At 41.5% G+C, this 16965-nt stretch overlaps 1 protein-coding gene and 1 pseudogene across 2 annotated transcripts in view; one reads left to right on the top strand and one right to left on the bottom strand.

Moving 5' to 3' along the window:
- The window catches only part of TTC28 (tetratricopeptide repeat domain 28), a 401892-nt gene that overhangs the window by 215587 nt on the left and 169340 nt on the right, over nucleotides 1-16965 (top strand). The gene's annotated exons all lie outside the window — the stretch shown is intronic.
- On the bottom strand, nucleotides 1321-2180 carry LOC308238072 (small ribosomal subunit protein uS5-like; annotated as a pseudogene). The gene has a single exon. The product of its transcript is annotated as a small ribosomal subunit protein uS5-like (transcript).

The following is a 16965-nucleotide window of genomic DNA, read 5'->3' as shown; positions in this document are numbered from 1 at the left end:
CAGAGAATAAAAGCCAGTGTTCTTTTTTAAATTTTTATTTATTTATTATTATTATTATTGAATTTATTGGGATGGCATTGGTTAATAAAATTATACTGGTTTCAGGCATGCAATTCTGCAATACATCATCTGTATATTGTATATATTTACCACCCTAAGTCAAGACTTTTTCCATCACCATTTATTCCCCCTTTACCTTCTTTTACCTCCCCCACGCCCTCTTCCCTCTGGCAATCACCATAATGGATACAGACAACAGACTGACAGTTGTCAGAGGGGAAGAGATAGGGGGCTGGGTGAGAAGAGTGAAGGGATTACTCAAAGAAAAAAAAGAAAGACTCATGGACCCAGACAAAGCCAGGATGCTTACCGAGGCCTCCAAGAACCTTCAAGGTTTGAGCTCCTGACTCCCTCTAACCTTTCTTGGACTCCCTTCCCTGCTGCAGGCACACTGGACCTTCTCAGTGAGGCCTTCTCGGATTACCCCATTGCCAGTCTTCTCTAGCCCCCTCACTGCTCTTTCTCCATAGCGCACAATGTCTTCCATTATACTAACTCCATTGTTGCCGTATTTAAGTTTTTATTGTCTGTTTCCTCCTACTGGAGTGTTGTTCAATTACAACAGAATTTTTTTTGTGTATTTTGTTCTCTGTTGTACCCCTAGCATCTAGAATACTGCTTCACACATAGTAGAAACTCAACAGCTGTTTGTTAAATGAGCTAATTGTCCTTGAGAGAAGTCAAGAGTCTATATTAGGGTAATATTCCTGAGACTTGGAAGAAGGTACAGATTTTTATCACCTCCATCCTTAGTGGAGGAGAAGAGGCACAGCAGAGCTGGAGGATCCTCTCTAGGAAGTGCCTGTATGAGCAAACAGTCATGTTATGATCTTGTACAGTGAATGTGGTGACATTTTCCTTTCTAGGACCAAGGGTGAGAAGGGGAAGTAGCAGGAAATTAGGTCTGATGATTATGAAATAAGAGTAGGTGATATTGCTCATCTTACTGTGCTACACTTTCCTGTAATTACATCTAGTGTCACATGAAAGGACAAGGGCAGCCCTCTGGTGTGGTCTGACAGTGAACCCTTAGTCTAGAGCTGATTTGGTCCTGAGTCCAGGAAACACTGGCCTGTCACTCTTTTAGCATGTATTTACAGTACACCAAGTCATGCCAAGCAAGATATACAAAGAACAGTTTTATTTGAGGGATGTTATTTCTCCGGTGACAGATTTTATTCTGGTTAGAGTGTGTGTGTGTGTGTGTGTGTGTGTGTTTAAAAAAACAGGCTTAATTCACTTTATTTTTTTTGTATAAAGTTATGTGGTGGCCACAGCTGAAGCCCAGGTCCTCTGCACAGAAACTCTGGTGTGGGTCTTTGCACAAGATGGTCAATGAATTCCTCATAGGGACACTTAGTGAACATGGTCTCTTTCCAGAGGTTGGGAGTGAGAGAGGTATAGGTTTTGGATATGACATCAAAGGTGGCCTTGGCGAAGTTACCTAAGGTGGCAATGCAGCCCCTGGCCGAGGTGTAGCAGTTGTTGATTCTGGCCATTATCAGCAACTTCATGAGCACAGAGGCTGACACGATGCCAGTGCCCATGGGTGCAGGGATGAGGTGCACAGCATAGCGCTACAGTGGCCAGTCACCTTGCAAGAGCCAGTCTGGGGCTTGCTGTCTTATTCCCCCAGTAGCCTCACCCCACAGGGACAATAGAGAGCTTGGCCAGGATGATGGCCCCACAGATGGCAATGGTACTTCCTTGGAGCACTTAACACCTAGACCAACATGTCCATTGTAGTGCCAATGGCGACAAATGCCTTGGACTGGGTCTCTAGCCAATGTGGGTCTGCATTTGCACAGGAATAATCTTCAAAATCTTGTCCTTAAGGAATGCCCCCAGGAAAAAGTCAATGATCTCAGATTCCTTGATGGGCAGGGAGAAGAGATAGATCTCCTCCAGGGACTTGATCTTCATGTCCTTTACCAGGTGGCCCAATTTGGTGACGGGGATCCACACCTTGTCCTGGACCTTGCCTCGCAAGCTCTGCAGCCTCAGCCTGGGCCAGAACCTGGCCACAATCTGGCCTCCATTGCAGAATCTTCCACGGAAGCCCCTGTGGTCTCTCATTCCAGGGCCCCAGGGCCTCCCACAGCACCTGCGTCATCTGCCATTTGGTGCTTCCTCAGAGAGGAAGTGTGCTGTTTTGTTTTTGAAAAGCTCATTCACTTGGTTTCAGGATTTTGATATAATTTCACTTTTTATTTTCCAAATCCATCATGTTAAAAATGAATTCCTTTTTTGTTTTTTAAAAAACAATAAAAGGCAAGGTTGGAGACTCAGTGCTATAATAATAATTCTAGTTCTGGCTCCAAAGAAATAAACTTTTATCTTTTAGCTGTCTGCCTTGTTGGGATTCCTATTACATATTTATAAAGAAGAAATAAGAGGAAACTTTTAAACTTACTCTTTTCCAGATGGGTAAAACACACTACTTTTGTTTCCTTAGCTAACGAGAATGGATAGTGTCCTGGAGAATTAGTCCATAATTTGTCCCCTTTAATGCAAAATGTTATAATACAAAATCACAACTACTAATTTTCCACTTCTCCTGCTTCATAAAAAGAGAATTGTTTAGAGGTATGTTTATGTCCCGTGAGATTATGCTTTACGGCAGTGGTCAGCAAACTCATTAGTCGCATGTGGCTCGTGAGCCGTGGTTGCTGACCACTGCTTTAGGGCATGATTGCCCTAAACAAAGCACAGGCTCTACTATCCTATCTAATAAAAGAGAAAAATGCAAATTAACCATTACTCCACTATACCCACAAGCCATGCCCATCAGCCAATCAGGAGCGAGTAGGCAAATTAACCCAACCAAGATGGCTGCGGCCACAGAGCGAGCAGGAGGCTTGGGTTTCCCCGGCAATGGAGGAAGCCAAGCTTTCCGCACACCATGGCCAGCCCAGGTCTCCACTCAAGGCTACAAAGTTTTAATTATAGAAGATAAATAAATCCCAACAAAAATGGCTGCAGCCATGGAGCAAGCAGGAGGCTTAGCTTCGCTCAAGGCTACAAAGTTTCAATTATAGAAGATAAATAAATCCCAGATACCAGGGCCTCCGCTTGGGTTGCCAGGGGCCATGGCCGGCCTGCAAACCACCACAGGCCCCTCGCCCAGGCCGCCCCATGCCCCAAGGGAACCCCCACCCTGATCCAAGACACCCTTCAGGGCAAACCAGCTGGTTCCCACCTGTGTACCAGGCCTCTATCCTATCTAATAAAAGAGTAATATGTAAATTGACCATCACTCCAACACACAAGATGGCTGCCCCTATGTGGACACAAGATGGCCACCACAAGATGGCCAGCAGGGGAGGGCAGTTGTGAGCGATCAGGCCAGCAGGGGAGGGCAGTTGGGAGGGACCAGGCATGCAAGGGAGGGCAGTTGGGGGGGACCAGGCCTGCAGGGGAGGACAGTTAGGGGCAAACAGGCTGGCAGGGGAGCAGTTAGGCATCAATCAAGCTGGCAGGGGGATGGTTAGGGGGTGATCAGGCTGTCAGGCAGAAGCGGTTAGGGGCAATCAGGAATGCAGGCAGGCGAACAGTTGGGAGCCAGCAGTCCTGGATTTTGAGAGGGATGTCCAACTACCCGTTTAAGCCTGATCCCGGTAGGATCGGGCCTAAACGGGAAGCCGGACATCCCTTGAGGGGTCCCAGATTGGAGAGGGTGCAGGCTGGGCTGAGGGACACACACCCCCTGTGTACGAATTTCATGCACCGGGCCTCTAGTTCCTAATAAATTATTACATCTTTCACATCTGTTCTTGTCTTTTCTCTGAAGCATTCATCTAAGAGAACACAGCATTGACTGAAAGTACCAGAATTGTGGGAAGACATTTTGCTGATAAATGCATTGACAGTTGATTTGTTGGAAAACCTCAGCGCTAGAGGGTTTGGGGCTAAAAACTGACTTTCCTTCTCTTCTGCCAGACAGTGTCTCCTTCTGCCCATTCCCCCTTTCCTTGCGATTTCCTCTTGAGAGAAATCATGTGACCCTGTCACTACAGTTTTTAATGCCAAATATCTAAGTGTCTTTAAAATTCAGCACACCACTTTTAAAGGCAAATAGTGAAGTAGTTTCATCTGACATTTCCATTATAACTGCTCTTAGTGGATTCTAGACATCATACATAAAGGTGGCTAGCTGATTCTTTTTTTAAAAAAATCATGATGCAAACCCATTGAGCTGTCTTTTCATATTTGGTGCTCCATCCATTGAACATGCAACACATTTTTTTCCTTAGAAATGTGATTTGATCAGAGAATATCTATAATAGTCTGGACTAGATTTTTCTAGCATTTGTCTTATATATTGGAGACACAGCCATTTCTCATAGTTTTGTGACATACCTAAGTATTTCTGAACTAACATCAATTGCTTTGTTATCTCTAGGACTGTGAATCCAAACTGGAAAAAAACACACCACACAAATGTTAAGTTGCCATCATTACTGTCAAATTGTTCTTCATATAGAAGTTAAAATTGTATTCTCAGACTTTGTATATACACTATTTGTTTTTAAATCTTAGAGGTTTTTTTTTGGTTGTTGTTAATCCTCACCCCAGGATATTTTTTCATTGATTTTTAGAGAGAGTGGAAGGGAGGGGGAGAGACAGAGACAGAGAAACAGAAACATCGATGTGAGAAAGACACATCGATTGGCCATCCAGCCTGCAACTGAGGTATGTGCCCTTGACCGAAATTGAACCCGTGACCCTTCAGTCCGAGGGCCAACACTCTGTCCACTGAGCTAAACCGGCTAGGGCTAAATCTTAAAAGTTTTATTAAATTTATTTTTACTCATGCATTAAGTATTTAATGAATACCTATTATGGGCTATAGAATAGTGTATAATGATTTCAGTGCAGTTGGTGATCAATCAGCCAATGTGTTTCTAAAACCAATAGCTGAACCATGTAACTAATAACTTCTGTTGGGGGAGGAGCAGAGGGCAGAACATGGATCTGGGCTTGTTGGATGAGTTAGCTACCATCACATCTGTCCCTCTAGTCAGGTTCTGTGGTTCTCAACCTTTCTAATGTCGCGACCCACAGGTTGAGAACCACTAGCAGGGTCGCCTAAGACCATCGGAAAACACAGATATTTACATTACGATTCATTAACAGTAGCAAAATTACAGTTATGAAGTAGCAACGAAAATAATTTCATGGTTGGGGGTCACCACAACATGAGGAACCGTATTAAAGGGTCGCAGCATTAGGAAGGTTGAGAACCACTGTGCCAGAGGATAGTGCCAGGTCTTTTGTGGCCTTTGAAAACGAACCTGTGTTTCCCCTGGTGTCCACATCTTTAAAAGACTCCAGCAGTGCTCATGGAGATGAAACTGGCCATATGAAATGAGGGGAAAATAGATCCCATCATTAAACTTACTGCAAATGAAAATTTTTTTTCTGGTTTCAGCTGTTTTCATTTGGATAAATGCTTCTAGGAAGATGAGACAACACCATCTGCATTTATGGGTTTAATCATGGCAGTTACAGCTTAACTACCTGGCTTTAGTATTATGGAGATATACACACCATCATCTGCTTCTTCCCCTCCTTTCTTGATTTTGCAGCCATTCTCAACTCAGTACATTCTAATAGTTGGGATACAAAATTGCAGGTGTGGCATGTTAAATAATTAAAGACTTCATCATCTTATTTTTCAAGTGATATACTGAAGCTCTGTTTTTGTGAGGGAGTTGTAGCTGATCTTAACCAATGTCTCTAGCTACTCTGGGTAATGGGACAGGAGTTGTTGAAAATCTGTTGGAATTGCTCTATCAAATGATTTGGAGCATAAGATAGAAATGAAATTACTCCAATGTTGGCCTAGGGCTGTTCTGGAAAGAGAGTTGTAGCATGTTACCATGTAACCTCCTCATGTGCACATATTATGATTCTGAATATTTTATGCCTCTTTTTGAGTTGTGTTCTCACTGCATATAATACAATTTGATTTCCTCCTCTTCAAAAAAAAAATGAGTAAGTGGAGAATGTTTTATAGCTAGCGGACATGGCTAATAATCAGTTGTTTTGGAGGTCTAGGAGAAATGCTGATGGTCCTGGTGTGAACTTTGGTTTTTTTAAATATATTTTTATTGATTTCAGAGAGGAAAGGAGAGGGAGAGAAAGATAGAAACTCTCTTTTTTAAAATTCTCACCCGAGGACATGCATATTGATTTTAGAGATAGAGAAAGGGGAAGGGAGAGGGAGAAAAATGGATGTGAGAGAGCAACATTGATCACTTGCCTTCCCGAACCAGCAACCTAGGTATGTGTCCTGACCTGGAATTGAACATGCAACCTTTCGGTGTATGGGATGGTGCTCCAACCAGCCAAACCACCTGGCCAGAGCAGAATAATCTCTTTTTAAAAGTGGTAGTATAAAGAGAATAATAAGAAAACTAAGCTTGAAATCTTAAGAGTGATAGGGTTTTTGAGTTTTGAAATATAACAAATGGATGGATAAACCAAAGAATGCCTGAATAAACTTTTCTGTTTACATCTTTTAGGACATTAAAAAGAAAAACCTCACACTGAAATGATCAGTATGAATAATCATTGTGACTGGACTATGCTGATGGAATTCTAGGCACAGCAAAGAAACGTGACATGTAGTTAGACTGCGTAGTTTACTAGTACAGTTGCCTAGAGGCTTTTGAAATCTTGAAAATAGTTCATGAATCTCCACAACTTGTCTTTCAGGACCATGATTTGCCATTACTTAATTAGACGCCTCTCTTACGTGTAGAATTAACTTCTTAGTTGAGTGTTAATTGAAGTGTTACAATTAAGTGGCTGGGAGTCCTCATTTTAATCTTGAGTAAAACCTCAAAGATGCTGCTCTTAGGATAGTGAATTGGTCTCAACATGAAATAGCGAGTGAGAGGCTGGTCTTCAGGCCTGACCTCTGAGGTAATGTCTCAGAACTGAGTTTTCAATAAAATAGATAAAGGATTTTTATTAAGTTTCCTGAGCTGGAAACACATCCATCCTCTCCTTTTGCTGGACAATGTGTTTACCATTAAGGGCCTGCCAGCCTCAGGGAGAGCTTAAGGCAGCCATGGAGGGCATGTAACCCTGCCGCGGGGGGAAGTGAAGCTTGGCGGAATCCCAGTTGCATCACAAGTCCTGGCGGAGGTGCTGCCCTTTTGCCCTTGTCCTTGGGAAATTCATCAGTTCCTAGAGCTGCTAAGATGGTACGACATTATCTCATCCAGCCCTCTGACTCCACATAGGAATTTACTTCAATTATCTCCGGCAAAGGAGAATGTCTTCATGTACTACTTGTATAATTCAAAATTAATTGTAAAGATGTATTTTTTTAAATTACCTGTGGGAGATTTTGTTCTACCTACTCCTACAGTCTGCAGGGATGGTGAGTCACCTTGCTAACCTATGGGAATTAACGATAATAAAGATAATTAGAGCTTACACATTTTTGAGCATTATCTATGCAGATACTGAAGTAAAAACTTTCTATGCATTCACTTATTTAATTCTCACAGCTATCCAGTGGGGCAGATACTGTTCTTGTCTTCATTTTGCAAATGAGAAAACTCAGGGTTAGAGCTCCCAAGTGGCCGAGTTGGGATTTGAAACCAGGGTTTGTCTCATTTCACAGGCTGTGCTCTCAACCTTTGTGCTATTCTGCCTTCACTAGTTGTGGTACTTGGTTTGTCTTCTAATTGTGTGTTTCTTCTGGGAATAAATAATTAGGCTATTTAAATAACTATATGATGCAGTGTAAATTGAAGGATTTGGCGGATTAAGGAATTAATGTTATTCTTAAAAATCCTACCTATTATTAACATGTGCAGTATTTATGGTTGGAAGGAAGTATTTATTTACATGGTAAAACCGGTGTGAAAGTAAACAGTTTGCATAGTTCAGCATTTTCTCCCTTTGCCACATACCCCATACTGCTCTAAGTTTTAGTTTTTTCTTACTGTGTGGAAAAATAGAGAAGCTAGACTAGAGAATTATCAAGCCCTCATGGAAAGAGTTAGGAAACAAACTTACATGAGAACTATGATTTGAAATAAAAGTGTGGACTTTTATTCTTGGCCCCATATGAGTTAGAAGCTTCAGAGGTTTATAAGACATTTTGGGTAGGATCCTTTTTCTCTCTCTAAGGGAACATCAATGGAAAGCAAACTCCAGTGTGGCTTAGTGGCTATGTATTAAGAAGGGCAGAGCTGCAACCAGAAAAATGGGATCACTCTTGAACTGAATAAAAAAAAATTACCTATTTATTTGGTTAGTGCATATAACAAGGTATATAGGGGTTATCTTCACAGTATTTTTGTAGTTGGCAGTGTTGAGAATTGTGTTCCGTTTTGAATTCTAATGTCCCCATAATTTAAGAGGACCTCTGGAATTAACTCTCATTTTTCCGTGGCATATAAAAGTCTGAGAAAGTAGTAGAGATTAAAGTAAATTCAACCCTCAGCCTGGCCTCTGGTTTCCAGGCTGGCTACAGTGCGAACTGTCAGGGAGATAGATGGGGGCTCTAAGGTTTCCTGGAGTTTTCAGCCATGTGTGGGCACCACATGTGGTGTGTTCAGTGAATACAAATACAAGAACACATGCTGTTTCCATTAGGGACACTTCAGACCCCTCTCTGTCCCCAGCCTTACTGCAGAGTTGAATGGGTCATTTATCATAGGCCACTTACTGATACTGACTGGCGTTTAGGCCCTGCTATAAGTAAGCAGCAAAACAGTGTGACTTAGTTCTTTTAGAATGCTTATCATATCCCGATACTATTTCTTAACAGTTCACATGTTCATATGCAAAGAAGCAGCATTTAACTAGCTGCTTATAGAGTGGAATGTATTTAAAATGCAATCTATGTGTCTACCTTCCTTAAACCTTTCAATGAGTTATGAGAATCAAAATTATTCAAGACTGGGTTCTGTCTTCTCTGCAGCCTCATCCCTTGCGATTACCTCCAGGAGGCTGAACTGCTGTTCGCTCTGCACATATATCATATAAGTTTTGGCCTTCCCTTGACCTCTGCTTCTTTGCTCATTTTGTTGACAAGGCCTTTCTCTGCCTTCGTCGTCAAAGTAAAGCATCTCATTTTATAAGACCTAGGTCAGATATTACCTCCTCCAGCAAAGCCTTCCCTATTTCTCTTCCCCCGGCCTGGGCTTGGCATTTCCCTCCGAGCGCTCAGAGAGCGGTGAGATGTCATCTGTCCCGGGCAGCTCTTCCCGCACTGTATGGAAACAGAGTTTCTCTCTGCTGGGGTGAGCAGCCTCAGGTGCCCAGCCCAGTGCGTCTAGCAGGGAGGAGGCAACCACTTCTGATTCTTGAACTGAGTTGAACTGCCTTGTAAGCAACTCTGAGCCTCACTCAGGCAGAGTCACATATGATTCTCATTATATTCCTTACCCCAGTGCCTTACACACCCACACCATGAGAAAGTTCATACTGAAGAACTGGCCGACAGTGTGACTCCCTCCATTTTCCATGATTGAAGAGCCCGGATATACAAACCGTACACTCTGTTTTCCTACGTGAGTGTTGTCTCTGGGGGTCCTCCCAGGCACCTAGCAGCCACATCACCTATTGGAGAAAAATAGTATCTTAGAAAGGGTGCCTGGTATCTTGATGATCTTACACAGTTCCCTGTTTTATTTGGCCTCGCCGCCCAGGGTCGGCCAGATCTTGTCCTCAGCCAGGGCTCTCATAAAATTTCTCACTGCTTCAGTGTGTGGTTGCGTGCTGTTCACTTTCAAGAAATGCATTTTCTTCCTAACCAGGTGCTGGGATGTATGCAGAACGGTTTACGACTGTTTTCATTGAGGTATAGCATATCCCCACCTTTTATTCTTAATATTTTTACTAGTTTGCCATACTTGGTCTTTTTTCTTCTTGTTGTTTCTTAAAGAGGCCACATAGCACAATGAGAAAAATAGGAGCTTTGAAGTCTGAGACCTGGGGTGCAAGCTGAACTTCACCACTTACTAGATTGTGATTGACTGGTGGCTTAACCCCTTTGAGCCTCAGTTTTCTCATTTGAAAAATGGGGATGGTTCCTATGTCATTAGGTTGGTGTGAGGATTCAGTGAGATAATTTACACACACTAAGTGCCAAATACTTGGATCGCTGTGATCATTACCATGTGCAACTAGGCTGGGGTCTATTTGGGGTATAAAGTACTGACACGTGAAACAAGTAAATAGCAGTTATGTGGTATAATATGGAAGGTGGCAAGATTAACTCCTCGAAGAATCACAGAATGTTTAAAGACCAGAAAAGAGCCGAAACCGGTTTGGCTCAGTGGATAGAGTGTCAGCCTGCAGACTGAAAGGTCCCAGGTTCGATTCCGGTCAAGGGCATGTACCTTGGTTGCGGGCACATCCCCAGTAGGGGGTGTGCAGGAGGCAGCTGATCGATGTTTCTAGCTCTCTATCCCTCTCCTCTCTCTTCCTCTCTGTAAAAAATTAATAAAATATATTAAAAAAAAAAGACCAGAAAAGAGCCTTAGAGGCTATCTAGTTTGACCCTATCCCCTAAAAAACAAGTTTTAAGTTCTGACTAATCATTATCTGTATCACCCAGATTCACTTCCTTATCTGAAAAAACGGGGGAAATCATTAATATGTATTCCTCTACTTTGTAGAAGTGGCTTACGGGTGTAATGAAGTCATTACTGTGTGCTAGCAAATAACACCTGTATAACTGTAATTCTGATTAATAGGAGATACATAATTTTCCTACTTAATTTTGGTTTTATATTAAGTATAGTTGAAGCCTATGATTTTTCCCCATCATGAATCATGGAAAACTGTTAAAATAGTTATTCAGTTCTCATACATCTGTTAAAAGACAATTTCTGCTTCTAAACATTATCGAAACCCCAAAGGGAAGCTACTGTTCCCTGCCATTTGTGAGTGTAAGCATGACTTCAGAAAAACAACTTTCCACAACATAAAAATGAAGGTCTGGCCTGCTTTCCCTTTCTACATTCTGCTCTAGCGAGCTCTGAGGGCATCTGAATGATAACTGCTTTCTCTCTTCGTACATAATGTCTCCACTTGAACTTATCTTGCTTTTAGGCATGACACAAGCAACATCAGGCTGGGCACTCTCAGTAGACCCCCTCCTAGGTGTGTGGGGACAGGCAGCTAGATCACTTTCACTTCACTGAGCTGTGAAATTGACACCAAATTGTGCCATTAGCTTATTTCTGAAGGGTATGTTGTGCTGGATGTTCTCTTCTTGCTTGCATGGTACATGAAAAAAAAAAAAAAAGACAAGATAAAAATGTCCTATAAATGAACACGAGTGAGGAAATTTAGATGTAATTTGTCATGAGTTAAAACATTGAATAATGTATCAAGAGCCCCTGGAAGCAGAGGTGCTTCGAATTCAGAGCATGTATTTAGCACTTGGGGAAAAGAAAATGTAGAGCTTTGGGTTTCTCTTCTGAAGATTTTGAAGATTTTCACCTGCCTTCTTTATACCCTGCTAGCAAGAGAACAATCTTTTTTGCAATCTATTAAGTCATTCAGTAGCGCTTTTCTATATGATCACTCATTTAGGTATAGTGGTGTGTTTATGTTGAGTCTTTTCCCTCCCCATAATTAAGTCCTTCTTTGTCTACCCTTTGATTAGGAAATGGAGATAACTTCTTTCTCAGTAAAATCTTCCCGCTATAGTGGAAAGGTAGTGAAGGGTAACTGTCAGTGTGGTGGTTGGAAGAGATTTCTCTGAATGGACTCCACAGCCTCCTGTGAAAGCATTCTGGTGGTGCAGTTCTCTATCGAGCATGTGTGCTTTCCGTCTGCTCTTCTCCCAGATATCCACTTAGCGCCCTCATCCCCTCCAAGCCTTTACTCAGACCTACTCCAGTCCTGCCCGTCTGCCTTCTCTGCTTTATTCTCCCCTCAGAACTATTGCTGTCTTACTTATTGCCATGTTTACTGCTTCTTGACACATGATATGTTTTACCATTTAACACATCTGAAATTGGGGGTGTCTAACAACCAACGACATCTTTGACTCTGAAAAATAAATATGTCTATTAGTATCTTCATTTTACTTTTCTCACCGCGGGAATATAAGCTCCATGTGGCAAAGAGTTCTGTTTATGTTGTGCATTCTGTATCTCTAGCGCCTGTAACTGCCTGTCACAAAATACTAGTAGGTACTCAATAAATATTTGTGAATGAACTGTCCAGCTTCAAGGGTCTAGGGGGAAAGGCTATTCTACATTTATTCCTCTATCCTGGTTCACCCTCTGCTTCTCAACTCCTGTGCACAGGGCATTTCCATACAACAAATAGTCAGCCAGGCAAAAATGTCAATAGTACCCCAATTGAGAAATCCTAGTCTAGAAGCAGTGAGAGGTGATGGAGGTGGAATAAGATCTCAAAGAAGATTAGCATCTTCTTCAAGGCAATTGCTTCAGTAGAGGCTATTCATTATATGTTGTCAGGCAAAGGAAGACTAACCCCTTGGGAGTCTGAGGTCCTCGGCTACATCAGAATATGCCCATATGTCTTCATTGTTTTTTTCAGGGTCCCATTCCTTCACAGTCAGTGCCAGAATTAGTTTTCAATAATCTGAAATCTGGGTTCAGAAAATAAGGACTTCTTTCGGGACAGTCATAGAAGCTTTCTGTTTTCTTATCCCGACCTTAGGCTGGGAATTTAAAGTGCTCAGCTCATAATATTCTTTTTCAAGTTATCTACCATACTTAGAAGCAACCAACCAAGCCTGCAGTCTTGATAATCTATTTTCATTTACATGGCAGCAGCATTTTGGTTATCCAAAGTGTTGTCCTTTATTGGAATTTGAGTTCAGGTCACTGTAGGTAAGAGAGAGTAGAGGAGAGGGGGAGAGACAGAGAGAAACATCGATGTGAGAGAGACCCATCAATTGGTCAGCCTGCAAGCAAGGTATGTGCCCTTGACCAGAATTGAACCCATGATCCTTCAGTCCGAGGGCTGATGCTCTATCCACTGAGCCAAACCAGCCAGGGCAAGGTTGTTTTCTGGACAATGAAAAGACAAAGACTTTCCCCTGGTGTGAAGGTGCAGTCCTGTGTTGCAGTCACCTGTGAGTGGATTGTAATTAAGTCTTGTCTGGATCTCCTGAGTGAGATTTAATAACCTGCAGGAAGCTTCAGTGGGATCAATAGTCTTTTACAGCCAGCAGAGCTCTGTGGGGACTGCTGCCTGTCCCAAGAAATTCTGCCTCGGCCTCGCTGCAAAGGGCCTTTCCGTGGCCAAGGACATTGCTTTCCCTCGTTGCCTGTCTCTGGTACATCATACTGCCACTTGGGCCGCTGTGACGACTGCATTTTTCTTGGTCAGGTTTTGTTACCTTTCACAGTAGAAGTGATGCCAGTCAGGATCTGCTGTTGCAGGACGTAGGGTACTGCTACAATGGCTGTTTTCATTGTCATTTCCAACTGGTGTCTGTCATCTGGTGACCAGCCTGGGGAACAGGTTCCCACTACTTGAATATTCTGTCTGGAGCCCAGACACATTGGGTGTGGCATCCTATTTATTACCACATCACGAGGCAGTCATTATAAACAGAATTTTGCTCTTCTTTAGAATTTTCAAAAAATTTAAGCATCTCAGTGTTTTATGGAACTGTAATTCTCAAAATCCTCTCATCGAGAGGGGAAAACATTACCATTTAGATCTGGTACAAGAGGAAATTTTTGAGAAGCTGGGCTGGCTCTAACCCAGAATGCTCACAATGAGGCTTCAAAGTTATTGCCATCCACCCTGAATGATCGTTCTTAACTCCTGACTCATGTGCTTGTGGAGTGGAAGGGGTGCCGGGAACCAGTTTTCAGTACCAGCAGCCCTTAGGAACATGCTTTCTTGCTTCTCACTCTACCAAACTGCAAATAACGTTGGTTTGAGGACTCCTTTACTGTAATTAAACAATCTCAAATAAATAGTTAGGAGAGTAAGAAAATAGTGAAATTACTCGAATCTGGAGTGTTTAAATACGCTCGTTGATTCCATCTTTTATTTGTTTACATTAGAATAGGGCTCAGGTGAATTGAATAGTTTTAGAGTTGGCCTTTGCTGGGAACAGTTGCTAATAGTTCATTATGATAGCTGTTAAAAATTAATTATCTTCTTGACCCATTTGGTCCCTCTTGTTTTAGCTAGCTTAATTTTTTTGGTACGTGTTTTAAAACCAGATGGAGGGTTTATTTGTTCTTTGTGTGAGTTTTAAAGGAAGTAGATAATCTGTTCAAAATTTACAAGATTAGCTATCTTTTCCTTTGAAACTAACTTTATTATCTTACTGGGGGTTGTTTTTGTTTTTAAACAATCTGGAAAATACTTATATTTTGTTTGTTGATTTAAATAGAAATTAAAAAATAGTTCCTATCAATGGAGAGGAGCCTTCACTGTCTTAGAGTGACTCTCCTCAGATCTGGAGTGTAATCAGTGGTACTAAGTTACATTGTTGTTCAACCATCACCACCATCCATTTCCAGAACTTTTTCATCTCCCCATTTAAAACACTGCCTTTTTAACATTAACTCCTTATTCCCCTCCCACCACCTTACCAGTCCCTGGTGACCACCATTCTACTTTCTATGCCTATGAATTTGACGACTCTGGTTATCGCTTATAAGGGAATCATCTAATACTTGTCCTTTTGTGCCTGGCTCATTTCACATAGCATAATGTCTTCAGGATTTATCCATGTAGTAGCATGTGTCAGAATTTCCTTCCTTTTAAAATATATTAAATAGAAATATGTCATTATATGTATATGCTACATTTTGTTTATCCATTCATCTGTGATGGACATTTGAGTTGCTTCTACCTTTTAAAAAAAAATCTTTATTGTTGAAAATATTACATATGTCTCTTTTCTTGAATTGACCCCTTGTAGCCCCCTCCCCGGCCTCCGCCCCAGCCCTTACCACCCTGTTGTCTGTGTCCATGGGCTATGCATATATGCATACAAGTTTTTTGGTTGATGTTTTCCCACCCACACACTCCTGCCCCCCTGCTTTCCCTCAGATTTGTGAATCTGTTCTATGCTTCTACCTTTTTACTGTTATAAATAATGCTGCTATGAACATGGCTAAAGGAATTAAAAGCAGGGACCCAAAAATCTGTTCGGTGTTCCTGCTTTTAGTTCTTTTGGCTATATAGCCAGAAGTGGAATTGCTAGATCATTTGGTAATTCTGTGTTTAATTTTTTAGGAATCACATACTGTTTTCCACAGTTGCTGCACTGCTTTACATGTCCACCAGCAGTGCGCCAGGGTTCCAATTTTCCACATTCTTTTTTTTTTTTTTTAAGAGGTGTCCTTTTTAAAAAATTTTTATTGATTTTTTACATAGAGGGATAGAGAGTTAGAAACATAGATGAGAGAGAAACATGGATCAGCTGCCTCCTGCACACCTCCTACTGGGGTTGTGCCTGCAAGCAAGGTACATGTCCTTGACCGGAATTGAACCTGGGACCTTTCAGTCTGTAGGCCGACGCTCTATCCACTGAAGCCAAAGCAGTTAGGGCCCAATTTTCCACATTGTTGCCAACATCCTTCCTTCCTTCCTTCCTTCCTTCCTTCCTTCCTTCCTTCCTTCCTTCCTTCCTTCCTTCCTTCCTTCCTTTCCTCCTCCTCCTCCTCCTCCTCTTCTCTCTCTCTCTCTCTCTCCCTCCCTCCCTTCCTCCCTCCCTCCCTCCCTCTCCCTCTTTCTCCCTCTCCCTCTCTCTCTCTCCCTTCCTCCCTCTCTCTCTCCCTTTCTCTCTCTCTCTCCATCCATCCCTCTTCTCTCTCTCCTATATCATTAACTGGCTATATTATAAAAGGAGAAAAGTCTCAAATAAAATGACTTAAGCTTCCACCTTAAGAAATGAGAAAAAGAAAAGAAAACTGGCAAATTGATCCTAAAGTAAGCAGAAAAAAGGAAATAAGAAAGATCACATCTGAAATCAGTGAAAGAAAAAAAGAAAAACATACAGAAAATCAATAAACCCTGAAGCTGGTACTTGGGGAGGGGGGGGAAATCAATAAAATTGATACTTTAGTCAGACTGATCAGTAAAGAAACAGAGAAAACACAGATTACCAATATCAGAAATGAAAGAGCAGACATCACTATAAATATTTAAAAACTAATATGGAAATGTTATGGTTTATGGCAATCTGTGCGAATAAATGTAGTAACTTAGATGGAATAGACAAATTTCTTGAAAGATGAAAACTACCAAAGCTCACTGAAGAATAAATAGATTACCTGGATAGCCCTGTGTTACTAAAGAAATGGAATTGATAAATTGGACTTTATAAAAATCAAAATCCTGCATTTTGAAAGATACTGTTGAGAGAATAAAAAGAAAATAACACATTTTAAAAATTAGCAAAAGAGTTGAACAGACAATCAAAGAATGGCAATGGATAGCAAAAACAACATAAAAATATGCTCAACATCAATACTTTTTAGAGAAATACAAACTTGAGCCCTGTGTACCTATTAGAATGGCTAAAACTGGAAGGACTGACTATGCCAAGTTTTGGTGAGGATGTGTACTGGAGTCTCCATACACTGCCGCTGAGAATGTAAAATGGTACTACCACTTTAAAAAATGGTTCGGTAGTTTCCTGAAAACGTTAAACACATCCCTATAATATTACCCAACCATTTCACTCTAGGTATTTATTTACTCTCCAGAAAAGAAAGCATATGTCCACACAATGAAAGTTCATAGCAACTTTATCTGTGATAGCCAAAAAACTGGAAATAATCCAAATGTCCCTCAACAGGTGAATGGATAAACAAGTTGTGATTATATCCAAATAATGGAATGCTTCTCACTAACAAAAAGGAACAAACCATTGAAACTATTGGTACATGTAACAATATGGCTGAATCTCAAAAT

This window comes from Plecotus auritus, assembly GCF_963455305.1.
Source record: "Plecotus auritus genome assembly, chromosome: 13".
Taxonomy (NCBI): Eukaryota; Metazoa; Chordata; class Mammalia; order Chiroptera; family Vespertilionidae; genus Plecotus; species Plecotus auritus.
This window is presented reverse-complemented; position numbering and strand designations above follow the sequence as displayed.